This window comes from Puma concolor, chromosome A1, assembly GCF_028749965.1.
Source record: "Puma concolor isolate L17-30 chromosome A1, mPumCon1.1.hap2, whole genome shotgun sequence".
Taxonomy (NCBI): domain Eukaryota; kingdom Metazoa; phylum Chordata; class Mammalia; order Carnivora; family Felidae; genus Puma; species Puma concolor.
The window spans coordinates 84,902,019-84,928,883 of record NC_141667.1 but is presented as its reverse complement, the minus strand read 5'-3'; the positions used below and the strand labels follow the sequence as shown (position 1 = coordinate 84,928,883).

The window sequence follows — 26,865 nt, the reverse complement described above, 5'->3', positions numbered from 1 at the left end:
GGGAATACTAAATGAAATGATTCTGGACTACGTCCAGATTTGATCTGCCCCCACACCACCAGGCACTGGGAATTTCTCCTGGGATGCAGCAGAGGGGAGAGGTTAATAGTTCAGGCTTTAGAATCTAAGAGATCTGGATTTAGATCCCCATGACTTAAGCAAGATACATACATATCTCTGCAGTAGATAATACCTACTTCAGATGGTTGCTGTAAGGTTTAAATGAGATAATTAAGTGAGAGAATATGTGTAAAAACACTTAGCTCAGCGCCTGGCATGTCGTGAATACCCAGTGAATAGAGTGATTGCTCTTCTATTGGTGGACAAGCCAGAGGAGGAGAAGCGGAACAGCCCCTCCAAAGGCCCACCCCTATTGAGCTGGCCAAGGGCCAGAGGAAGCAGAGTGGATGTTAGTACAAATCACAGGGCTGAACTGATGAATCCAAGACACTCATTCAGAAGCCCAGGGGACTAGACCGTATATGAAGAATCCAGTTGATTTGGGACTCATTCTAACGAGACTGACTATAAACTACAAACCAGTGAAGGTGCTACTCTGTTAGCAAGACCCCTCTGTCTTTTTATAGAGTTTTAAGAACCACAGAAAAAAAGCTACTTTACACATTTTAATCACCAAATGTTACTCAACATATACTTACTATGCACCAGGTACTGTGCTAGGTTCTGGGAACACAGAGATGGTCCCTCCACAAATTTTTCCCAGAATAGGAAACAAATGCTACAGTTTCATACAATATAGTTTTGTAACTCAGATTAACAAATATCCGATATCACCATCAGGAGTTTGGGGGCAGGCATCCTATTAAGGATGACTCATACAACTAAAGTTATCAGTCAAATTAGAACTATTCCTTATTGAGGAGCAAATAAAAGTTTTTGGAAATTAAGTAAAGAAAGGAAGGTATGAGAATTCTTATCAAATTCTTTCGGAAGCAATATAATTTCCTATTCAAAGAACATTTTAAATCCACTTTCTATGGAGCAACATGGTTTATTCAGTAAGAGGGAAACAGCACTTACACGATTCATTTCTCAAAGGGCACATAGTGCTATTGGCAGTATGTATTGGCAGCTTAATTAAGAAGTCTGTTGATAATGATTTTAAGAAAAAAAAAGCTGGCACATTTTCAATTCAGATGGACACTACTGAAGACAAAGACATGTCTATTGTTGGTTCGTACATGCTAAAATGTGTTACATACACTACATAAAATGTCTAGTGTCTGCAGTCATATTAGTGCCTTAACATTGGAAAAATCATGACTTATTCCCAGATCAGAAATAAATTTTTGAAAAAACTGTACAGTAATTTTGGAACATAGAAGACAACACAATGAATACTAAAACAGCCAAGTTTTCCTACAGAGTCACTGCCTAGGTCTGTTTTGCTCCTTCCCTGCCCTATCTTGGGTCCATGAGCTTTCCCAAGTTTGATCCAAATCTTCCCTTCCCCACGCTAATAACTTACTCAGAATGTCAGGCCCCTAGGGCACAGAAGGTAGAGGCCTACAGAGACAACAGATGTAATTCATCTACCTACTCTGCAAGAAATGTACAAACACAATATACTTTTCCAACAGACAATCTACACCTAAAGGGGAAAACAAATAATTTAATTCAATTAACTCCAACTATAATGTGTTAATATCTCTAACATCTACTGAATATTTATAAAATCAATGAAATAAATCCTACCTATTGAAACTCCAAAAAAATGGAAGATGTCCTGAGTTGCCCACATTAGATTATTTTGTTTTGTTTTGTTTTGTTTTGTGTTTTATTAAAGGGATTTAAAATACTTGCAGAATACACTTTTCCATTCATTTGTTTTCTATCTTAGGGACACACTTAATTAAGAGCAGAAGAAAAAAAGTGCCCTGAAACTAATTGTAAATCCATTGAAGGCAGGAAACACATCCTAATTGTCTCCCTCATTTTCCCTCCCCTATTTTGTGCAGTGATTCACACATAGTAAGTACTCAATTAAGCTGAAAAGACAATGCATGTTTCAATTCACATTAATTTGGAGGGGTTGCATTGATTTAAGGAACAGCTGAGACAAAAAAGGATAAGTTCAATCTTTCCTGATTTATGGCTAGTGAGGCACACTGTCTTGAAAACTTTGCCGAAGCTTGTGTAACACTGGCATCATTAACTGCTGGCCACTGTGGCATTCTTAATGTCTTGATTTGTTTGCATTTTTGCTGATGGTAACAAGATGATTCTCCAACGGCTGTCTTTCCAATAAGAAAATGTGAAAGGTGATGTGAAGCAGGTATTCAGTGAAGCAGGTATTCAGTCTACCCCTGTCCTACAGACAGTACATCTGTGAACAAAATGGAAACAAATGATTAATCCAAGCCTTTCTAAGAGCAACTTTTCAGAAGTACAGCAGTTGGTCTTTTGGTGATCACTACAATTATTTAGCTCAAACTTTCAAAAATACAACCAAGATCTTTGGTGGTGGTAATGCTGTTTGAAGTTATCTTTCCTTACCTTAAATAATGACTTTGAAACCCATGCCACCCAGGTGCAGATCCGAGCCCTAATAAAATCAGAAACACCACATATCTATACATTTTGAAAACAAAATGTCCCTATCCAGGTAAGGAATCTGCATTTTCTTCCCTTGCCTCCATAAACAGGAATAAACCCCTCCTGAGGTGCCGAGCCCTATCCCTTAATGAATAGTAAATTTTTGTCCATGCCTGTGTCCCATCAGGTGGCACCAAAGTGGATGGCCAGGAAATCACAGCTGCAGACAGCCTCCTGCTGTGAAGCAATCAGGCTGGGGAGGAGCACTCTTTACTCAGCAAAGGCTCTGAACTAACCAGGTAAGTAAAAGATGCATAAACACTTCAAAGGTCACCTCCGGCAGACAAGGGCCCTTGATAGCAACAGACAGATACAGGTAGGCCCCACCTTAGGCTTTTCAGTCATACTCAGGCACATGCACCTTACTAACACTATCTCAGAACAGGAAAGAAAACCATCTTTGCAAGAAACATTCACATGCTCAAGGGCTATTTCTCTCTAAAATGTCCCACTGCAGACCCACTGCAGTTGAGATGTAAAGCCAACAAACACACAAGTAAGCTTAGACTTAACACATTTATTCACTAATTTACTTTATTTATTTGGGTTTTTAAAAAAGCAGGCGCAAAGTAATGTGCTTAAAGCACCCTTCAGCTCATGAACAAAAATGTCATACTATATGAGCATTTAATATCAGCCTGGAATCATTTTAGGCTTTTCCTTCTCTACCCATTATATCAAACTTGTCACTGAAACATCTTCTTAATTTGAAATGTCTTTTGCAGTGCCCTTTACTTCTGAATTTCTACTAAATCCTCCCTACCCCTTTGTCAAGACCTGATCTCCTCTGCCTGGCATATGACAGGCTCCTAGCTATGCCTACATCTCCTCTGCTCTAGTCTCAATTCCTTCCAGGTGATGCTACCTCCACTGGGCCTCCACTGCAGCCATTCGCTCCAAGATCTGTCTGACTTCGGTCCCCTGAAGTCTCTACTAAAGAGGCTCAGCCCAGCTGTGACCTTCAACCCATCCTCATCAGGCAGGCAAAAGAGAAGCAACCTCAGCCCACCAGATAGCAGGAACCGTATTCCTTCCTTGGCCACAAGTGCATTGAATTGCACTGAGTTTACACGGCTTCATCATTTCTCCATTTCCCTGCTTCCTCTAGACATGTTGGCCCAATCTTTGGAGCTGGCTTTTACCTTGACTAGTTTCCCTCTTTCCTTCAATACCATGTGCCTTGCCCTGAACTTAAACCTACTTGACTAGGGCCATGACACTACACTTCCCCAGATTCTATTCCAGAACTCTAGCTGCTGGCTGGGATCCAGCTACGATTAGATTGCTCCCTGCCATGACACCACCATTCCTGACTCAATCTCACCTGCTGTCTACATTCTAGTTAACCAAGTCTCCTGCTGAATTGGATCTCCTCAGTTTCTTTCGTGACCCAACCCTAAGATCATCACTTCCTCTTGTTCACTGTGGACTAGACTGCGGACTAACCCTAGTGCAGGCAGACTCCAGTCCCTGATACACCTAGCCTTGACTTCTCTTATTCCCTGGCAACCTATGTCACTGAGATACTGCATAGAAACCCTGTCTTCTCAGCCTACACAAATTCTACTTAAGAGGCTAGTTTTTATAATATCTACAATGTCTTTATATTTATTCATTCATTCAATTTCCTAATTTATCCTCCCTTCATTCCATAAAAACTTAAAAGAAGTTAACATTAACTTAATTAAAAAAAAAAAAAACAACTTACATGACTACCTACAGGTTAACTCCTGCCTGAATTCTGAAGTACCCTACTTTCCTATTCTACTTCACTCTCTGGTCTCCAAAATGAAGTCTCTGCTTCAGGCACACAGATGCACTGACCTCTAAGCTCATTATGCATCACCCCCTCTTTTCTGCCTTCTTAATTAGTTCCTTTCATCCTTTGGCACCTCACTTGTGACATGATCTAAAAAGCTTTCCCCAAGAAACAAATCTACATTGACTTATCTCTTACCTGGGTTCTTCTGGAATAATCAATAATACACAGTTCAACTACTTAATCTTCACCAAATGTTTCATATCTATTAGCTCCCAGACAATTAATTCTTTGAAAAGTGGGATACGGGGGTGCCTGGGTGGCTCAATCAGTTGAGCAACCGACTTCGGCTCAGGTCATGATATCACAGCTTGTGAGTTCGAGCCCCGCGTCGGGCTCTGTGCTGACAGCTCGGAGCCTGGAGCCTGCTTTGGATTCTGCGTCTCCCTCTCTCTCTGCCCTAACCCACTCGCATTCTGTCTCTGTCTCTCTCAAAAATAAATAAACATTAAAAAAAATTTTAATTAAAAAAAAAAAGTGGGATAAAGGCCATGTCCTGTATTTGTTATGGTGCCTTCAAAGTACTTGATGTTGATCTCTAGAGGGACAGCAAAGTTCCACTTCCACATGCTCTCTACCCTTACTCCACTCCCCAGCCTCACTCCCATGGAGGAAAAGAGGTAAGAGACTGAATCAAGTTACTGGATTCAAACAAGCCTCTTAGTAGGCAGCGAAGCTTTTGGTCTATGCGGAAAAAAGGTTAAAAGTTCTGACTTCTGTAGGCTGTGGCATCTTTGGAGTTCATCTCTTGTGATTCTCACTCTCTTTAGATTGCTTCTCTCCACTTCCACATGGCCAGTGAGGCAAAACAGGTATAGAACTGCCTTTCACTTGGGAGATGCTCCTCAATAACACTTCCTCTAGATAAGGCCTACGGCAGACTAATAAGACCAGCTCTAACTTAACTTCTATTTTTCTTTTTTTGTTTTTCTCTTAGTCACTAGTAAAGTAGGACCTAAAGAGCTGGACCCAGGAAAAAGGACCATGGAGGTCTATCTGTGAGCAAGACACAATATTTCCAAGCAGCTCCATATGGGCAACTGAGTTCATCAGAGACTGCATTAGGTTTGAGAGCTGGGCAGGGGGGATCTTCTCTTGTGAAATTTTGAATTAGCAATTGCAGATGACCAGAGTCCACTGTAGAATCATGTAATATTTATAATATCTCACATATTATATTTAAATATATCATACATGCACTGTATACATTCATATATATACATACATACATACACACACATGCATACATAACTTTGATATACTACTTGGAAAGAAATGGATAATGGACGTAGGCATATCCCAAAGCCTTGAGCTCATCTGTCATTGTCTAAGCCTGTGGTCAAAATTTTATTTCAAAACAATGTTCATAATTGGCATATGACGCGGAGACTGCCAACTATCCTCTAATACCCATTCTTTCCTTTTTCCTTCATTACTAGAACCCCTAAATTTTGAGAAGTACATGGCTACAAAAATATATTTTCCTGGCAGATAGGTATAGCTAGTAGGATGTGAGTATGAGTTAGAAGTGCAACATCTAGGAAATGCCTTTAAAAAGAATGATTATGGGGCACCTGGGTGGCTCAGCTGGTTAAGCATCCGTTGGTTTCAGCTCAGGTCATGATTTCATGGTTCATGAGTCTGAGCCCCAGTTGGGGCTCTGTGGTGATAGTGCAGAGCCTGCTTAGGGTCCTCTCACACCCCCACTCTCTCTGCCTCTCCCCACTCACTCTGTGTGTCTCTCTCAAAATAAATAAATAAACCTAAAAAATTTTGAAGAATGATTATACATCTTCAGACATATGAATGAAGCCAACACCCAGGGATAGCTGAGTAGTAAGACAGAAGTTTATTTCTCCCCTCCTTGACAGTATAAGCATAAGCAGTCCAAAGCTGGTATGGCACCTCCACCGTGTCAGGGAGCTCTTTCTAGCTTGTTTGGAGTCTCTTAACCAAAGCAAAAGTTAGTTTGCTATAGCAAATACTGCACTGTATTTCTAGCCCTGCCACTTATGACCTACCAAACCAGGGACAAATTATTTAAATTCTATGACCTTGTTTGTGTCTATACCTATTTCACAGGTTGTTACCAACATGAGATTGTATCTTTTTTTTTTTTTTTTTTGCTTCCCATTATAGCCCCAGCTTCTATCACAGTGTCGGCACACAGTAAGAATCCAATAAAAATTAATTATTATTGCTGTTCCTATTGATATGCCAAATCTAGACACATAATGCCACACCTTAACAACAAACCATTAGGTACTTCCAATAAAGATATGAATAATGCAACTAATCAACATGGCATACATTAGAGTGATTGCTTTTTCTGACCCAAATCTTAATAAACCTGGTCTTACAGAAGGTTTTTTCTGGCTTGTGAACTTAGTTTTATGAAAGTTCATATATGTTAAACCACTGGTTGTCAACTTAATGAACTGACTTCACTTTCAAAAATTATCTGCCTAAATTGGGCATCCCTGGAAATTCAAAGGCACATAGCCCCAACATTATTGGTTCCTGGTTCCACTGTGCATGTATACTATGTGGGGGTAAAAAAACTCGTTTTTTTTCAAGACAGAGAGAGACAGAGGATGAGCAGGGGACAGGCAGAGAGAGGGAGACACAGAATCCGAGGCAGGCTCCAGGGTCTGAGCTGTCAGCACAGAGCCCGATGCAGGGCTCGAACTCACGGACTGTGAGATCATGACCTGAGCCGAAGTCGGACGCTTAACTGACTGAGCCACCCAGGTGCCCCAAAAACCTGATTTTTATAACACGTTTATGGTTGTGAATTTGTATTTCAGTATATCAGAATCTTAAGAAAAATCATTCTTCTGTTTCCCCAAAGGAAGATGGGCACTTCTTGCCTCTGCAAAAATAGCATGGATGAGAGAGATTTCAGTAAAACCCACTTTTTTCTATTGAAGAGCACTTAATAAACACACACACCTGGCTGCTTTCATTTCACCATGAGTGCCACCCATTTGCCAGTCATTGAAGTAATTCAGTCTGATCTGTTGAGGTGATGGATTCCGACAAACTGTGTAAGCCTGTCATTAAGGGGAGGATAGATTACTGTCTCCATGCAGGACATTATAGTGCTTACATTTCTCATCCATACAGCCTATGAAACAAACAGGGAAAGCAAGATGAAAATAAAACTGAACATGGATTATACTGCTTCTCTCTCCAGTGAATGGCAGGAGCTGGTGACCGGTCCACACTGTCTACCACGCACGCACACACACACACACACACACACACACACACACACACACACACAATTTGATTTCCTTCTAATATAAAGACCTCTCGTAAAGGACACAAATATTATGCACAAAATTGACTATTCAGTAACTTAAGTCTAACTTAAGGCCTTGCACTCCCACTTTTAAAATATTATTCTTTCCTCTTTCACCCTACCTATTTATAGCCATTTTGCCTCCCTATAATTTTTTACTTATGTACTTAAAATCCACATTTAAAATGGAGATTATATCAAAAGTGAAATGAGTTAATTAGGTTAATTGAAGAAAACGAGTCTGCATTAATTAAAAAGTCTAAAGAATGGATGGTTGTCAAAAAGATCACGATAATAGCAACAGGTGATGTTTTGAGAGGTTACTACATGAAAATCAGTAGGCTGAACGCTTGACATGCACTATCTCATTGAGTCCTCATAAAAGTCCTGGAGCAGGTATTCTCATCCCATTTTTACAAATTAGAAAATAAAACATGAGAGATATTAAGTAACTTGCCTAAAGCCACGTAGCTAATGCGTTACAGAAATACTTTCAAACCTGAGTTTGTCTGACTCCAAAGCTCATGTTCTTTACCGCCACATCAAACTGCTGGGGGGTTCCTTCAATCAATAATAAAAGTAAAGCAGTATTTCAGATTAGTGTTCCAAAACCCTAACATGTGGACCACCACTTCAGTGAAAAAATGAGAAGTGTTTAAAATTAGCTCACCAATTATTTTAGGTAGGTGGTAATTACCTGCAACTCATGAAGTATGTACTCACCCCAGACGCTTTGTATATACATTCAATCTAACCCTCATAACAGCTCCATAAATTCGGTAAACTATCTCCATTTACAGGTGAGGGAAAAGATACTCAGAGAACCTAAGTAATTTGCCCAAGGTCACGCAGATAGAAAGTGGCTCCTGTGCACTCTGCCTTTTTGCCACACTACCTCATTCCATCCCGCGTTACTTCTCTAGACTGCCTGAAAAGCTTGCTTTATAAAACGATAATGCCATTCCCCTTTAATTGTATTATGCTATTTATTAGCTCAGCAAAGATTTGGTTCAGAGACAATGCAAAAGTAAACTTTAACCCAGCCCTCTCTCATTATCATAAATTCCAAATTTAGTAAGGTCCATGTTAATGGGTTTTACTGTATATAGAAAAGAGTTTAATAGTCACTTAGCCCCGCTCTATCTCCATTAACAAATGTAAAAGGCCACACAAAGGCGGAGAAAGAACAGTGACCTTAAAATTAAAACAGTTAAGTGTCTGTAATTTGTATTTCAGCAAAAAGTCATACCTCATATGCCAACATACAGTACACACATATGCCAACATGTAACAACACATTCAACTCTACAATTTTAAGTGCTCTATTCATCAATTAAAGAAAATTAATCCTAATCAGATGTTCATATTAAGGAATACAGCCATAGCAAATCGGTAATAATAATTAAAAGTCCATTTCAAATCTCTTTGGTTAGCAGGGAAATGATGTAACATAGCCAAGCCGCCCTAGTCCTTTCTGTAGTGTTGTATAAATATGCACATTAAATGAAAATTCCTGGATGTTTAACATGGTCATCTTTGCTACCCACACTGCACGTGTTTCTAACAAAGACATGCAACCATGTACACCCTGAATGGGAAAAATGTACAAGTTGTGACAGTCAAGCATATGTCTGCTCTGACAGCCAAATCCTAATACACAGTATTTTCCCACTTAGAGTCATCACAGCATTGCAAAGATTCCAAACAAATCTACCTGCTTTGCAGGGGGCTACCTGAAGCAGGAAGGATGCCACAGCTCTCTCCAGTTGCATCCGGTTTTGTTTTGTTTGTTTTGTTTTCTTTAGGTCAGCTTGTAAATGAGCTATCAAATGCCTCTGTGCAACAGAAATAGCCTTGGGACAGAAGCAAAACAATCCGGGTGAAAGACAGCCCAACTATTCTTTCAGGCCTGATGCACTGTGAAGTAGGTAGTGGAACCAGATTTTTAAGATCACTTGTAGTCTGGCTGGACTCAAGAGGTCCACGTATCCAAATATCAGACTGCCGCAGCTCTTACAATCCTCTATCTGGCATTGCTTGGTTGCTTTGCAAAACAGGCCCACCAAAGGGCCTTAGGATTTAGTCTTCTACTTTCAACTCTCTTGGCCAGACCATTATTTCTTTGACAGTCTATTTCAATTTCAAGTCACTGGAAGGCATTACTGGAAAGAATATGGAGTCTCATTCTCTGTACTTTTCAAAGTCAGGGCGAGAAAAAACAACCTTCCTGGAAGTGTGGGATAAACTCTGAGCTCTCTCAGAATTCTTCCCAACCTGAGTGTCTGATCATTACTAATCAATTAAATCTTATGAGATACCCAGCAATACCAGCTCTAGAAATCTTTCCTACAGAAATACTAGCATGAATTCACAAAAATAAAAACAGTACCATGTTCACTGAAGCATTGTTTATAACCTCAAAAGTATAAAAGGATCTAAATGGCCAGCAGTTGAAGAATGGTTTATTAAAGACCATTTAAACTGGAGAACACCGTGCAGCCACTAAAAATAATAATACAGGTCTCTATTTACTGATATAAAAATGTGTTAGTGAAAAGAGGAAGGTGCAGAACAAAATGTATACATAGTGTGCTACTATTTTTGGAAAAAATACAAGTATGTATGTATACAAATAAATGTATATGTAAAGAGATTATATGAAATAGAAATACCCATTTTAGAGAGTTACAATATATAGAGATAAATATATAGCTAGTATATTTCTGTTATGTGACATTCAGGTAAAATTTTTCTATTATAAACTTATACATACATTTGCATATGCATAGAAAAATCAGGAAGAATTACTCAGCTTGGGCTGCTATAACAAACTACCACAGACTGGGTGACTGAAACAACAGACATACATTTCCACAGCTGTGGAAGCTGGGAAGTCCAAGATCAAGGTGCCAACAGATTTAGCTCTTGGTAAGGGCCAGCTTCTTGGCTTACAGACGGCAACTTTTTTGCTATCTTCAAAAGTGCAGAGAGAGAAAGAGAGAGAAGCCAAGCCTCTGGAAAATGAGATTGGGAAGGAAAACTAACTTTCTACTTGTACATACTATTTCATTTATTTAGGTTTCTAAGCAATTCTCCCAAACTGAGACTTCCTTCTTCTCGTGGGTTGTGAACAAGAAAAAATACAAAAATAAAACAGATGAGGATATAACCTTTGTTACAGACTGCAACCAGCATAGAGGAGATAAAAGCCAGACAAGCCTAGTTTTCTTAACTACAGAATTAGTCCATCTCCACAGTGCTGGTCTGGGGTGGGCTTCCTTCCTCTGGGAGAATGTAGGTTCCTGGTAGGCAGGCCCTTCTCAAGTAGAAGGAGAGTGGCAGGAGGCTAAGCTGGACTACTTATCCACCCCAAATTTACCAATTAGGTAAGTCATTGTGCCCTACAGGGACAGTAGTCCTTGAGAGAGTAGCACCTATCGTGGCTAAACGTAGACTACAACAGGTGAAAGAGCGAATGGTGCGAAAGCAAAGGCAAGAAAGAAGTCAAGAATAAAGACAGAAAACAGAGTAGGGAATATAGGGAAGGAATTTTTTATTTTTAAGGAAGAGGCCGACAAAATGTCAAATGTGGAAAGCGGAAGAGTCTAAGCACAGTGACAGAATCATGGACACAAGTGAAGGTGAATGCCTCTTACTGAGACATGAATAAAAGGGAAAGAACAGGAAAAGCCACAGTGATTTTGAGGCAGAGATGAAGGAAGGGAAGTTGAATTCACAGCATGATACCAGTTCTGTACAAGGGTAGAAAGAATCTATGGCCAACGCCAGGCAACAAAAATTGAACTTGCAAACTGCCACAGGACTGGTTGTGCTAAAGTCATAACAACACTTAACAGAACCAAGATGTACTTGTAAATGTTTTATTATACTGTGAAACTTTTGAGAAATTGTGATGTATAATTTGTAAGACATTGCTTAGATTAGTATTGATGTACATATACTCTTGATATCATTCAACATTGTGCATCATAATATTAGTTGATTCACATGCTCCTTTGTCCCTGGGAACCCTGAGGAATAAAGTTTCTCATAAATAACAATGGTTTAAGCTTGACTAGCCTTGTGCAATTTTTCATCACAATCCTGGCTACCATCACAACCTTATTTCCAAATCACAACACACTATAAAGTAAAATCAAACAGACCAAAGAAATTGGTGGAAAGATGCATAGTCTAAAAGTCTGGCTCCATACTTTTGACTGATAGAACTAAAATTTCTGCATGGGACATGGTGCTATATTCCCACGGATCTATTTTTATGCCACGGTGTCAGTGGCCATATATACCTTTCTGGCAAACTGAGTCTTCAGGTAAAGAGGCTTCTGGTAGATCGATTTCCGTGAATTCATAAAAGAGGGAAAAGCTTCATATCTTTCAATAGTCTCCAAAGTTATACTCTTTACCAGGTTTTAAAGTTATATTCCAGTCTCCATTCCCTGTGAGATTTAGCTTTACAACCAGCTGCCCCCTCTTAACAGTTTTTGACGTCATTCAGGTTTTGCAAACTGTGTGCTACAGCCCTTACTTGGGTTTGTCGACTGCTATTAAAGTTATACTGCATTAAGTGTGGAAGCTGGCACCAGAAAGGATCCATAAGGGTGATCATAGTGCAAATCAGCCACCTCAAGTCCAGCTCCTCCACAGAGGGCTTCCACTTCTGCTTCCTCAGTGTCACTTCACGGTCCCTAAGATAAAGGGAACCATCTTTGCTGCCGACACTGAATGCAAGTGAGATTGGTTCTCCTGACAGAGATTAGTGGGCAGCAATGAATCTTTCAGTTGGGTTAGAAATATGATTTTATTTAAGAAAATAACCATACATAATTGGGCTTCTGTCACTTTAAATTTTAATGGTGAAAGTAATATGGAGGCTTCTGGGACTTTAAATTATGGCTTTCAGAAGCTTCACACTGAATCTTTCAATTATTCTATATAAGTACTTTCTCAAAGCATGTGCCACCATGACATTGATATCACAATTCAAATCTAAATTCAAAACTGACTGCAGGGCTATGAGCTATGTGCTGGCGCGCCGGCTGCCTCATTTTATCTTTGAACATCTGACGAGGCGAATCAAGAGGCACTCTCCCAGAGCCCAGCCAGCTGTTTGCCAAATATTCAAATACCCTGGCACGCAGAAGATTTCCCCACATCAAAATTAGTGACGACCCCCTATTTTTCTCATTAGCTTCGGGCTTACCTACATCCTTTCACGCAGGCCCACTTGACTCACGCGCCTAAATGGTCACTCTTGCCAGCTCACGCACCTCTCAGGTTCCCCCACTTCCGCAACTGGATCCAGTGTGTGCTGCAGAATGGCAGCCAGTTCAGACAAAACCATGGAGGAGAGTTTTCAAGTCTGTGTTTCCTTGAAGTGGATCTGAAAGAGGAGCTGAGCTGATATTTGTGGTAGGAGGCAGATAGAAAGCACAGAGAGTGTGTGTATTTTTACTTAAAACGCATTCATTAGGCTGGAGCAAAAAAAAAAAAAAAAAAAAAAAAAAAAAAACGAAACCGGGAAGACAGCAAGGGAAAAGTGAAAAGGCCTTCTTCCTTTACACAGATATCTTAACTTCCTTGTCATGTACCTATTTTAATCATTTTCATATTTTTATCTTCATATGAAAATAAGTGGAAGTGAACATTCACTTATTTGCAGATTTAGCTTTAGACTGCTTCAATTGTTTTTAAGAGTCCCCTACCCCACCAAATGCAATGCCAAATCTACAACTGTAAATAACTAAATCCAGCTGCACTAATGAATCTACAATGAAAGACAACCCTTATTTCACATTTTAAAGGTCCTGAAGCAATCTTCCTCAGCTGAATGACTTAGAACAGAGGGTATGGATAGCACATGGGAAATCAGAAGGAGAAAGGGACAAAGGTGCCACAAGACAACAGCCTCTACCCAAATGGCTGGTCAAATTTCCTGAAGCTGGACACCAAACCCCAGGGTTCCAGCTGGGTAAGGGGATCCTGATTCCTTCCAGAAAAGTTGGGCCTTTATTTGTTCATTTCCTGTGATGTGTTTACACTTGGACAGAAGGGGCACAGCAGGGATGCTTTCAGGGCACATTTGTGGGGAAGCCAATCTCACAGGAGTCGTGACTGCCAGATGTCAAACCAGTGTGTGCTGCTGAGCAAGCTCTAAGCAAGATGCACAGGCACCAAATCATGGTCTGAGGAAACTGCCCTGATCTGGGGCCTTTCCTGAGATTCAGGGAAAGCCTGGCAGAAATTTATGTCATTCAAAAAATATTAACGATCATTTTAAAACCTGATATGACTCTGAGCACTACCTGAGAACCACACAGGCAGATGACGTTCCAATTCTGCCCGTCACAGATCTTCACCCTGTCAACCCAAATCATCATAAGGCAAATAACTTACTTCTGGGAACCATGGGTGGCAAAGGTTAGGAGGCCCATGTGTGAAGTGACCATAACAAAAATGTTGACTCTCATTATCTCCTGAAAACAAGCTCAGATATTCCTTTGCACTAAGATCAGGACAATGGTGCCCAAGTGAGAACTCTTCAAAGACGACGACCATGGACAGAGAAACAAAATTTAAATCCACATTGATTTTAGAGCCCAAAACCGTATAATTACAAATCCCGTCTGACTTGATAATTTAAGGCTCATGGAATGTTTCAAACATAAAGCGGTTCTACATAAATCGTCCACCTAAACATTTACTATGCTCCTATTATATCCCAAGTACTATACTTTGATGAGCCAGATCTGATTAAAAAATAATCCACAAACTACTGGATTTCTCTGCTGAATTGTGTCATGGCTTAGCCCTTCATCTTAAAGTTTCTTCGCTTCTATAAAAGTCCTGTCCCTCTTGAAGAGGTATACCTCTCAGACCATTCTGTCCTCTTCCTCAGCAGTGTCCTCATTTCACTCTAAATCAACAAGGGGTGAAGGGTAATGTATCAAAATTACCTAAGGGTTGTTCTTCATTTTTATTCAAACTACATGATACCTTCTACCCCTATCTGAGAATCTTTACCTATATGAACCACTCACTACTTCTAGTGAATGGTTTCTAGTGAACTATTTCTGGGATAAATCATATGCCTTAAGAATTTGGGGATAAAAAAAAAAGCCAAAGATTTCTATACTAAACTCTTCCTCTTTATCTCATTTACTTCTGTGACTTCAACTACCTATCACCTACATGCTGATGACTTCAAAAATAACATTTTAGGGGCGCCTGGGTGGCGCAGTCGGTTAAGCGTCCGACTTCAGCCAGGTCACGATCTCGTGGTCCGTGAGTTCGAGCCCCGCGTCGGGCTCTGGGCTGATGGCTCAGAGACTGGAGCCTGTTTCCGATTCTGTGTCTCCCTCTCTCTCTGCCCCTCCCCCGTTCATGTTCTGTCTCTCTCTGTCCCAAAAATGAATAAAAAAATAATAATAATAACAAAAAAAAATAATAATAACATTTTAAGTTTAGACTCACATATATAAATGCCTCAGGGACCTCTGTTTTCAAATGATTTACTAACTCAAACTTGGTGCAACATCATATCTATTTCTTTTTTTTTTTTCTCTTCCCTTTCTTAATAGTATCTATTCAGTGGATAGTTTACAGTCCCCATTCTCATCCCACTTACATCAAATCTGTCACCAGGTCCTGTCACTTCCAGAACACATCTTAAGTCTGTCTACCATATGCCATATCCTACCTGGACCTCTGCAATAGCCTCCTCACTCCTCCCAACTGCAGCCCCTCCCTACTTCCATTTTTTCTCCACATGCTGCTGATTCATACTGATTAAAGCAGGAAATACTAGAATGCAGCACTCACAATATACAAGATGATTTTTGATAGCACACAGACAACATTTTAAATATTTATATTTTAAGTTTCAGAAATAACACATCAAACTGGGGTTTTAATATTAAGTTTGTTTTTAAAATAAATTTTGATATACAAATCAGACAATTTGGTGCACCTTGGTGGCTCAGTTGGTTAAGCATCTGACTCTTGATTTTGGCTCGGGTCATGATCTTACCATATGTGAAGGAGGGACTACAGGGCTACGGGGACAGCAGTGGAGACTGCTTGGGATTCTCTGTCTCCCTTGCTCTCTGCCCCTCCCCTCTGCAAGAGTGTTCTCTCTCTCTCAAAATAAATAAACTTAAAAAAAATCAGAAAACTTAAATAAAAATCTAGTTCATGTAGTAGGTAGACATTTTTTAAAGACATCAAAGTGGTACATTAATCAGTGAAGTTTGGGAAGTTTGGTCCTGTAAAATAGATCTAAACTTCTCAACATGATGTTGCAGATGTTACATTCCTCTTCATCATCAGTCACTGCCTCTTCCCACATTCTCTGCACTCTATTCAGACCCTCTGTGTATCAGCTTTGCTGCACAGCAAAACACTCCAAACCTAGTGGCTAACACAACATTTTATTTAGTTCTTAACTGTGCAAATAAGCTGGGTCATTCCATCTGGGCTGACAACAGATTTTTCCAGGACTCTCCCATGTGGCTATGGGCAAATGGTGGATCAGCGAGATAGTCCAAGATGATCTCACTCACATCTCCAGTGGTTAGCAGACTGTCAGCCAGAGACTCTGTTTCCTGCAGGTGGCTACTTTATCCTCCAGCAAGATAACCTGGGCTCAGTCACAGTATAGTCTTTGGAATTCCAAGCACAGAATCCCTAGTGCACAAGCACTTTTTAAGTCTCTGCTGGTTTCACGTTTGCTAACATCCATTGGCCAAGGCAAGTCACATGGTCAACCAAACTCAGTGATGATGAAACAGATTCCACTTCTTAATGGCAGAATCTTCAATATCATTTTGCCAGGAGTCAGATGCAGGAAAAGGAAGAATTTTTGACCATCGTTCAATCTACCACTCTTGTCGTATCCTAAACATACCAGGCATATTCACACATGTGCACAGGCTGGTCCCATCACCTGAAATAAATTATCAACCTCTTTCTGTCCTTTTGGCAAATTTTTATTTCTTGACCTTCAAGGCTCTGATCAAATACAGCATTTAATGACATCTTTCCTCAAATTAATTATTCCCTCCTATGCTCCCATGATCCCTTGCATACGCCTCTATTATAGCATTCAATAAATTGTATTATAATGTTATAATGTCTCCCTAAATAGACGGTCTTTGTACCACCAGCATCTAGCACAGTGACTAGCAAAGAACAGGCATTCGTAAGTGTTCACTAAATTGAATTGAACTGAATAAATTCAAAACAAAGATTAAGATCTCCCTCAAATAAGCCTACATTTAAACAACTTAAGGTGCAACTATATAAAACTGGCCTTATAAGTTAGTAGGACTAATTAGATCCACCTCATCTAATTTGAAGGGCACCAGGGCAATGTTCCCAGCCAGAAGCAATTTTCCTTTGCGACCAGCACAAAACCTGAACTTGCAGCACAGATTATTCTAGGTTTTAAAATGTTTTGCTGTAGTACAAACAACACAGGCTTTGGAGTCTGAAACGGATTGAAAACCTAGCTACTTGTGTGATGCTATTTATTTCTTGCATTTCTCTGCAGCACGTTTTTTACATCCATAGCTATCTGTATTGCAATAAATTATGTGAAGCAACTAGCACAGTGCCTGTCATACACCTAACACTCATCAAACCCCAGGGTCTCCTGTAAGAAAAGCAGGTCACCTGGGAGGGGGTAACCTCCAGACTTCATGGACATCTGAGTAGAGCGGGAGAGGGGTAAGAAGAGTGTGAAAGTAAGTGAAGGGTAAGTAAGTAAATAATTTCACAATGTTACTGAGAGTCAGAACTGCAGCTAGTAATTAGTTACGTCACGTTGCAAGGTACCCAATCAGGGAATAAAAGTTCCCCCTCCCCAAGGAATGCGAAGCTATCTCTGATGATACCGGACTTAGGAATCTCTATTTTGCTGGGCATCAATATGGAATCAACATTTATACATTTACTTAGGTAATATTACTGAGGGAAAAGCTAAGGAAGAAAAGAGGTTGTTCAAAATGATGTTATCCTAATCTTTTAATGCATATTCCCTCACTCTTTTAGTTTTTACATTTAAAAGAAGTAGTTATGATAAACAAGTATTTTTCTCCCTATGGAGACAATTTTTTAAGTGAGAAAAATGAAAAGCAAATTACAAACACATGATTCTAAACTTCAAATTATATCACTTCTAAAGGAAATGGTACCAGTGAAACCAATATAAAGTGAGTTTTAGAAACACTGAAGTCCTGTTTCAAAGTAAAGGCAAATTTAATACATTTTAATAAAATCTTTAAACTTCCAAAATCCAAGTAGAAACTTGACTCTTGTAAGATGTCTCTACAGTTAGCCCTCCTGAGGATGTTCTCACATCTCAATGGCAGCTCTGAAACACTTACATACTTATTGTTCACTAAATCAATCTATATTTGTTGATACCTAGCCCTGTAAAAGAATCTCCATCTTTCCCCTGCAATCTTTCATATCAGCTATACCGTAAACTTCCTGGTACCCAGGACTGTACTTTCTGTATTTTCCTAATCCACTTCTCCCCACTCCCAGCACCCTGACTGTACTCAACAAATGTTCATTTATAACTGGCAAGAAAATGTATAAGTGTTTGCTTAGGGTAAATTCACTGGTACGTTCAAGTTCAGATCAAGACCTCTAGAGACCTTCAAGACTGAAAAAATATGGTGCCTTCATCCACATGTAAATCAAAATGAAAATAGTATCAAGCCACAAAGCACAAAACTTACATATATGTTCAAAGTTACATAAATGTTCAAATTAAAATAGCTTCTTCAGGCACAATTTTAGGTAAGCTCATCAAAAGCTGAACACCTCTCTCATTCTCCTCCCTCCCCACTGTGAGGTGAGTATATGTATGGGAGGGACAAAGATATGGGGGGGGGGGTTGCAGATAAGCTGGAGGAAGCATGTGTCTCTAATTTCCTGGGCTTGGTCTGCTATAAAATACTCCAATTCTTGGTCCAATTCACAAAACTATGAATCAAATGATTGCCTAAATTCTTATGTATATTTGCTGTTCCCTTATGGGTTTGTTTCAAGTTTTCATTTAAATTCTAGTTAACACATAGGGTAATAATTGGTTTTAGAAGTAGAATTTAGTGATTCATCACTTACATATTTCAATTCATCACTTACATATGTAACACTCAGTGTTCACCACAAGTGCCCTCCTTAATGCCCACCATCACCCATTTAGCCCATCCCACACCCACCTCCATCAACCCTCAGTTTGTTCTCTATAGTTGAGTGTCTTATGGTTTGCTTCCCTCTTTTTTTCCCCTTCCCCTATGTTCATCTGTTTTGTTTCTTAAATTCCATGTATAAGTGAAATCATATGGTATTTGTCTTTCTCTGACTGACTTATTTCAATTAGCATAATACACTCTAGCTCCATCCATGTCAATGCAAATGGCATAATTTCATTCTTTTTGATGGCTCAAATTCTATTGCAGGTATGAATAGAAACAACCTAACAATGCCTTGCCTGCTGTTACAACTGTATTGTGGTTGTGTTTAGAAAAGGAGATACAATAAATGATTATCAGCACAACTCTCAGAAGCACAAGTTTTTGCATTTTATTTCATTCAACATTTGATAAAAGCAATAAGCACCAAATTATATTTGGACAAACCTTCCATAAATAATGTTTTCAAAGTATCACAAAGTCTAGAATGCAGATGTTAATTACAGAGTCAAATCAAAACCACCGTAGTTGCAATTAAAACTAAAATATTTCACTTATGATTCTCATATTGATAGGAACAGATATTGGTTAATATTTCCAATAAATTTGAATACTTTATGCTTAGATATAATTATTTCAGCTGATCTGTTTCCACTTTTATATTTTAAAATCTTAGTGTATTCTGTATGAGTTGAACGTGGAATTTGCTTATTTTGAGGTACCCAGGTAAACCTTGCCTTGTGATGAAAAATGCTTGGATAACTAGGAAAAAGGCCTAAATAAGAAAGTGCTTGTAATTATAAAGGTCTTTTACTTCTGATTATACAGGCACTTTAAAACACAGTTTTTGGGGTGCCTGGGTGGCTCAGTGAGTTAAGCACCCATCTTTGGCTCAGGTCATGATCTTATGGTTCCTGAGTTCGAGCCCCGCATCAAGCTCTGTACTGACAGAGACAGCTCTGTGCTCTCTCTGCCCCTCCCCACCTCGTGCGCGCGCACACGCGCACACGCTCTCTCTCTCAAAAATAAATAAACATTAAAAAAATTTTTAAACATGAAGTTTTTAAGACCTATGCTGATAGTGAAGTACAAGAATGCACATTTACGAATGCAACTGAATAATTCAGTTCATTGTCATGTGATCAGATCTCATTGGTTCTAAGATGTATCCAATTAAAACCAGAAAAAGAAAAAAATGTCCCTTGGTGGCTTTGATTTAGAAGTAAAGGGTATATTACGTCCAGTAAATAGGAAGCCAAGGATTACTTGAAGAAATAATATTACAGCTTTGTAGAATGACTGATGGTCTTTGCAAAGGTCCAGACTGGTTTCATCTTTCTTGAGATTTTATCACTGATTTGTTCTTAGTCATGTGCAGTCACTAAGGCCAGCAGAGGTAACAAGTGTTTGATGTATGATACTTGATCCACTTTTGTCAGACTGCATTTATTTTAAACTATACTCATACTTGGTACTCTTCTACGTGTATGTTCTTGGGCTTTAGTTTTTTCTTGTTTCCAGCAATGCATCAAACAAATATTATAATAACACTACCTTCTAAAAACTCTACAAAAGTAACGTACCTGCTTTCTTGCAAAGGATGCCTTTACATTGCAGATAAAATAAATGACTGTAGGGCAAGCACCTAATGTAAGGACTTACTCTTTGTTTGTTGCCTTATTTGCACAGCTTACAACATATCCCTTACCTTTTAGCATATATTATCCGTTTCAATTCAATCCATTCTTTACAATCTGCAGCAAGCCACAGAAGTTCCCCAGTTAGTTGAAAGGAAATTTCAAGGGAGGAGGGGTGTGGAAAAACACATTTAATTTACGCTATTGAAAAGGGCCTGTTCTAAATGGTTTCTGCGCACTTTTGCATCTTCTTACACACTACAAATCAGCTCAGATATCTTAATCAGTGGCTAGAAACATATCCTTATCAGTAACTTATTCATGAAAGATGGTATGTGTATGAGCTGCAAAATGTTTGGCAGAGGCCCAGGAATAAAAAAGAAAGAAAGAATATGGTAAAGAGTTGATGGAATAGCTTTGTATTTCAACCCTATTCATTTTGGAAATTTTCTATCATCTGTTTGTTCTATTTGGAAGGATAATAGACAAACCAAAAGAATGTCAGATTTCTATGGATTTGATTTCACCTATATATAGATACACTTCCTGTACAATGATCCAGAATGGAAGCATATCTGTACACAGTGGTGTATATGAGAACATATATACCTTGTCATGTCCCTTTCTAAATTTTCCTACTCATGGTATCACCTTATGCAAAGTTCAACACTTTCTTGTTTTGACAGTCTAAGCGCTGTCTAAACATGATTTCACAAAATCAAGAGTAGTTCTTGACAATTGATTTCTACAGTCAATGGTCTTCACAAACTGGGCAACTCCCCTTGGAACTTAGGAGCCACAACAGCAGACTGTGTGCGTGAAGGAGCAAGACAATTCATTAGCCGATTCTGCAGCAGCTCAAAGTGGCGGGGGATGTCAGCCCCTGCTCTGGCGCTTCAATACTAATGAGAGTCATTGCATATTCATAACCCCAAATACAGTCAGCTTCTTGTAAAAACTTTTGTCACCCAGGCTTCATGGCAAGAGCAAAGCACTGCACAATCCGTGTCGTGGCACTTCCGCCAAGTGAGTGTAAGAGCAAGATTGATTGTTTTCCAACGTAGCCTGACACAGAACCAAAGGATGCTGCCCCAAGGGTCCTAAAATTCTACTCAGTTTGATTGCAAAGCCCCAGATAATCAAAGAAACAAAAAGGAGGCAGTGGTAGTGAATGTATACGTCTATATATACATATAGCCACATATACACCATATACAAAAAAAATTATAGAAGAATACTTGAAGCAAGGAATTTGGCTTATTGAGTGCTCCGAGTAATTATCTGGTAGGGATGTAAAACCACTCACATCAATGTTGAAAGAATAGTGTGCCCCAGTAAACTTGTTCTTGAGTTGCAGAAACACCATGACATGTCTTAATAGAAACAGATTTCTAAAACTGTCTGAAGTTTCCCGTCATTATCAATACCAAAGCTTAGTGAACTGAACCTGTCAGCTCTGCCAAGTGTAGAGCAACCTGGAATCCAATTCCTCAGGCAGCTTTTTATGTTGTTGTCAGTGCCTCCCTTGCTTTATCATCATCATCATTATGATTAGTTTCCCAGAAGTGAGCCATTCAGTGTGCTTGCCAGGAAATCCTAAGGGGCCAGCACACCACCATTTGACCCCGAGATACCTGTCTGTTTGGGGCAGCTACCAGCATCCCCTGGAGTCAGAAAAAGGAAATGTATGTTTCAGCACCCACTTTGAAAAAGCCTTGAGCACTTTTTTCACTCGTAATGATGTCTTCAACTGGAATGCCAGCACACTTCCACATTTTTCTGACAGGCATACAGTCTATAAACTACCCATAAAAATTAAATAAAACAGGACAGTGAAAGAAAAGTTTCTAAATTTGATCACACTTGAGTTGTTAAAAGTTATTTCCAGATGCATAACATGTATAAATATCTGCATAGCTAAAGACAAATCAGGAATATTGGGAAGGTGGGCGGGGGGGATAGATGATGAGGTGTTGTGGGGGAAGGGGCTCACCAAACTGTTTTACATCTCAGTCACAGACACAAGCTTCGAAAATAGAAGGATTTGTGTTTATGATTGATTGAGGTAACTGATTATCCACAGATATTTTAAGTGTTGAGACATTAAATTGTCAGCTCTATCAGTTTGATTGCAGTAAAACATGAAAACATTGACTTTTGTCTAGTTAGAGAAATTTATTTTTCCCAGAATGACAATCCTTTAAGTAGAAGCCAGGCAGCTTGCCAGCTTTCCATGTCATACACTGAAGTTTGCAAATGCAACCCATATTTTCAAGTGTTTTTCAAGGTTCAATGAATGGTGCATAGGTCTTTTGCAAATAGTCTTGTAATAAACATATTCCTGCAGTATGTTTCCTTCTTTAAGCCTGAGAAAAGTATTAACTCACTTTGAAGAAAAAACAACAACAACACTGTAGCTTTGTATTCATGTTACCAGTGCTCTCCAGCTATTCAGAGTATCTCTCAAAAAGAAAATAACCCTCTTTAGACCACCATGCTGTGAACAAGTTTGATTAATATGTTTTATAAGCTTGAAATAAATGCTCATCATAACTGTCAGTTAGCTGACAGCTTTCAAAAGTCTTTGTTCTCAGAATGAGTAATTTGTCTGATCTTTAACATACCATACTCCAGCTGAAAAGGAAGATATAACAATCAAGTAAATTCTACTAAAATTTGATTGCTGTTAAATCAGCCTTATATTCCAGATCCTTGCACGTACTATATGTATGCACACTACTTTACAAAATAAAAATACTATACCTTATTTGTTATTACTTGTCAGAACACCTGTGCTTTTCACTGGGCAGAATTGTGGTTCCAGTGTTTAAAATCCAGTCCATTAAGAGAATCAAAAATGTCAGATACAGTCAATCCTTTTAATAAAATATGTGACTGGGAAATCATCACTAGGCCTCAGGATTTAAATGAAAACACCAATCAAAAGACAGACGTGATCATTACTCTACTGAAATACCAACATGTCTGTATTTGCTGCATATTTTCCAAGCATTTATAATGGTAAGTAACATACAGAATGTTCTAAAGGCCAGCACACCACTGGCCCTTCCATGTCTGAATTCTGCAGACAGCAACAGATAATACCTGGAACAGAGAGGGTCCCTGCACAGCTAAGCAAGGCTACACCAACTACATTAACACTTCTTCCTGACTCAGCCAACCACCTCGTGTTGTGGAGCACTAGATCTGGCTGCTCTTCTCATCCCATCTCAGAGAGTAACGACTATTATAAGTGGTCATTCAATTATATTCTTCTCTGGCTTTATTCCCACCACCACTGATGTTTCACTCTTTTTCTGGGACAGAACCTGTTTATATGCCGCCTAAATTGTTCCTTTTGTCAACAAGCTTTCCTCCTCAAGTTAGCTGCACCTATTCTCATACCAGGTCCACAGAGATTAAAATTATAGATTGTTTTCCATTTAACATCTTTTTTTTTTACTTACGTTTTTCCTAATTTCTAAAAAAGGGACATTTTTATAACGATTGTGTTTTTTACCCCTGCATCACCTTTGTTCATAAGAAGTCATTTTTCATTTCATTATTTTCCAAATTGCCCAAAAGCCACAGCTCCTGGACATACGATCATCTGTACATTGTCAGAATTACTGTTGTTCTTATTCATTTTGATATACCCATTATTAAACTTTTAATGAAGTTCATTTTCATTCTTTATCTGCTCTCTATGCTATAACTACCCCTTATAATTTCTAATGGACTATGGAAGTTTTGAAACAATGTTCTTTCATGTCTTGTATACAAACTTCCCCACTTGTGTTATTTCTCATTATTATTGGTTGCCAGCCACATTTATTCTGATGAAGACAATGTTCAGGCTGCAAGCAAACATTGCCTTCTTGTGACTAGGCTTGGGATGGGTGATTGGTCTCACATCTATCTTTTCTTTTTGATTCATGGCACTCAATAAACAGGTCTCTTTTCTTTTTAAATGCCAGATATTAAACACACTTAGTTCACGTAAATTATGCTGATTGGGCTGAAAATTCAGATGAGCTTCATCCTGGCTTTTTGTCTGGTTTAAAACTCCTCTTCTTCATGACTTAGACTATTCTCTCTTCCAGGAAGCCTTCTCTACCCCCAAAGTAGGGTTAGATGTTTTTCCTGTGTGCTTACTCATGTTTCAGCATTTAATACACAGTATTAAAATCATCTGTATATTTATCTCTCAACCAGATGGCAATCTCCTTGAAGATGGTGTGTCAAACTCATCATTGTACCCTCAGTGGTGGCATCATGGCTGGAACATAGTAAGTACCACATAATTTGTTTGGCATACGTGAATAATCAGATCAGGCTTTTAAAAATCAGAAAGAGAACTATAGTCTTTTTTAAAAAAAGGAGAGTAATTTAGATTGTAGAGTTTTTCTTATCTCCTATCACATACTCATACACACTGACATGCCATGTCACTGATGTTTTCTATAATTTCAACAGTCCTCCCACTCCTAGGTTTTCATTTTAAGGGTGATCAGAAGTTTTGTTTTTGTGCTTTTTATTTTTTTAATGTTTATTTATTTTTGAGAGAGAGAGAGAGACAGTGTGAGTGGGAGAGGCAGAGAGAGAGAGAGGGAGACACAGAATCCGAAGCAGGCTCCAGGTTCCGAGCTGTCAGCACAGAGCCCGACACACGGCTTGAACTCACCAACTGTGAGATCGTGACCTGAGCCAAAGTCAGATGCTTAACCGACTGAGCCACCCAGGCACCCCTCAAATTTTTATTTACATTCTAGTTAGTTAACATAATGTGCAATACTGGTTTCAGGATAATTTAGTGATTCATCACTTACATACAGCACCCAGTGCTCATCACAAGTGTCCACCTTAATACTTATCACCCATCTAACCCATCTTCCACACACCTCCGTCCATCAACCCTCAGTTTGTTCCCTATCATTACGAGTCTCTGACCTGGACAATTTCTTCACCAACTTTTTAGGATCAAATAGCATCATCTTTGCCCACTATCCTCTCCAAAGAGTTGAAGTATTTCTTGACTCTGGTTCTGAATTCTAAGAAGAGAAACTCAGAATGCTGCTAAAATTTCTTCCAAGACCTAACCCAGAACAGCCAGTGTAGCCCTCCAACAAAGTAAAAAGAAGAGGCCTTTAAGGCAACTGGCACACCACTGCAGATTTCAAGAATACCTCTGATCCCAGCAGTATGAATAGCTAAGGGAGAAACTGGTGACCTGGAAATTGGTCATCCCAATTTAAATTTTCAGAGTTTCCTTGGCCAATATCTGAACCATCATATAAAATGATTTCCAATAAGATCACTGTCACTGAGCTTCATAATTTACAACCTGGTTCTTTTAGAGTATAGAAAACAAAATTCTTAAACCAGAGAATACTTTCCTTTGTATAAAGAAAAGCATCACATATAGAGATAAATCTGGGCTCAAGTAATGACTATGCAACTTGCTACATGAATCTGGAGTAATAATTTAAAACCGTCTGAGCCTCAGCTTACCCTTTGTTGTGAGGATTAAATAAATAACAACACAATGTGCCTTTAATATTACCCACTATGCTGTTAGCGCTCAATAAATAGCAGTGATAATATTTATTTTTTTTAATTTTGAGAGAGAGAGAGAGAGAGAGAAAGAGCGCGCGCACACACACAAGTGGGGGAAAGGGGCAGAGGGAGAAAGAGAATCCCAAACAGGTTCCACACTCAGCACACAGCCCAAAGCTGGGCTTGATCCCATGACCCTGGGATCATGACCTGAGCTGAAACCAAGAGCTGGACACTCAAACGACTGAGGTACCCAGGCATTCCAGTAGTGATAATTTTTTTAAGGTTCTTTATAACAGGGGTTAGCAAGCTAGAGCCTGCAGGCCAAACGTGCTCACCACCTATTTTTATGAATAAAGCTTTACTGGAACGCAGCCACAGTCCTGTTTACATATTGTCTATGACTACTTCTGTGCTATAACAACAGAGTTAATTACCAGAGAGAAAAATGACAAAGTTACAACAGAGACCATATATTGCACAAAACCTAAAATATTTACTATCTGGGCCTTTACAGAAAACTTATAACACAGATTTCACTACAACTTCTAAAGTAAAACATTATCTCTTTTTAGAACATGAATAAACCAGATAAGCTTCCTTGGCTTTCTGTTCATGGGGTCCAAAATCAGCCAACAAGATAGACCAAAATTGTTTTCATAGGGTGAAAAAAAGTTAATATCATTTGGATGATTTTCAATATACTTAAAA

At 39.1% G+C, this 26,865-nt stretch overlaps 1 protein-coding gene across 1 annotated transcript in view; it reads right to left on the bottom strand.

Moving 5' to 3' along the window:
• Positions 1-611: 611 nt before the first annotated feature.
• LOC147584274 (uncharacterized) overlaps positions 612-26,865 on the bottom strand; it is a 139,000-nt gene continuing 112,746 nt past the window's right edge. Inside the window, exons 8-9 of the mRNA XM_086716232.1 lie at positions 12,961-13,140; positions 612-2,347 (exon numbers count right to left, since the gene is read on the bottom strand). The gene's annotated coding sequence lies outside the window, so the exon portion shown is untranslated. The remainder of the gene's footprint in view (positions 2,348-12,960; positions 13,141-26,865) is intronic.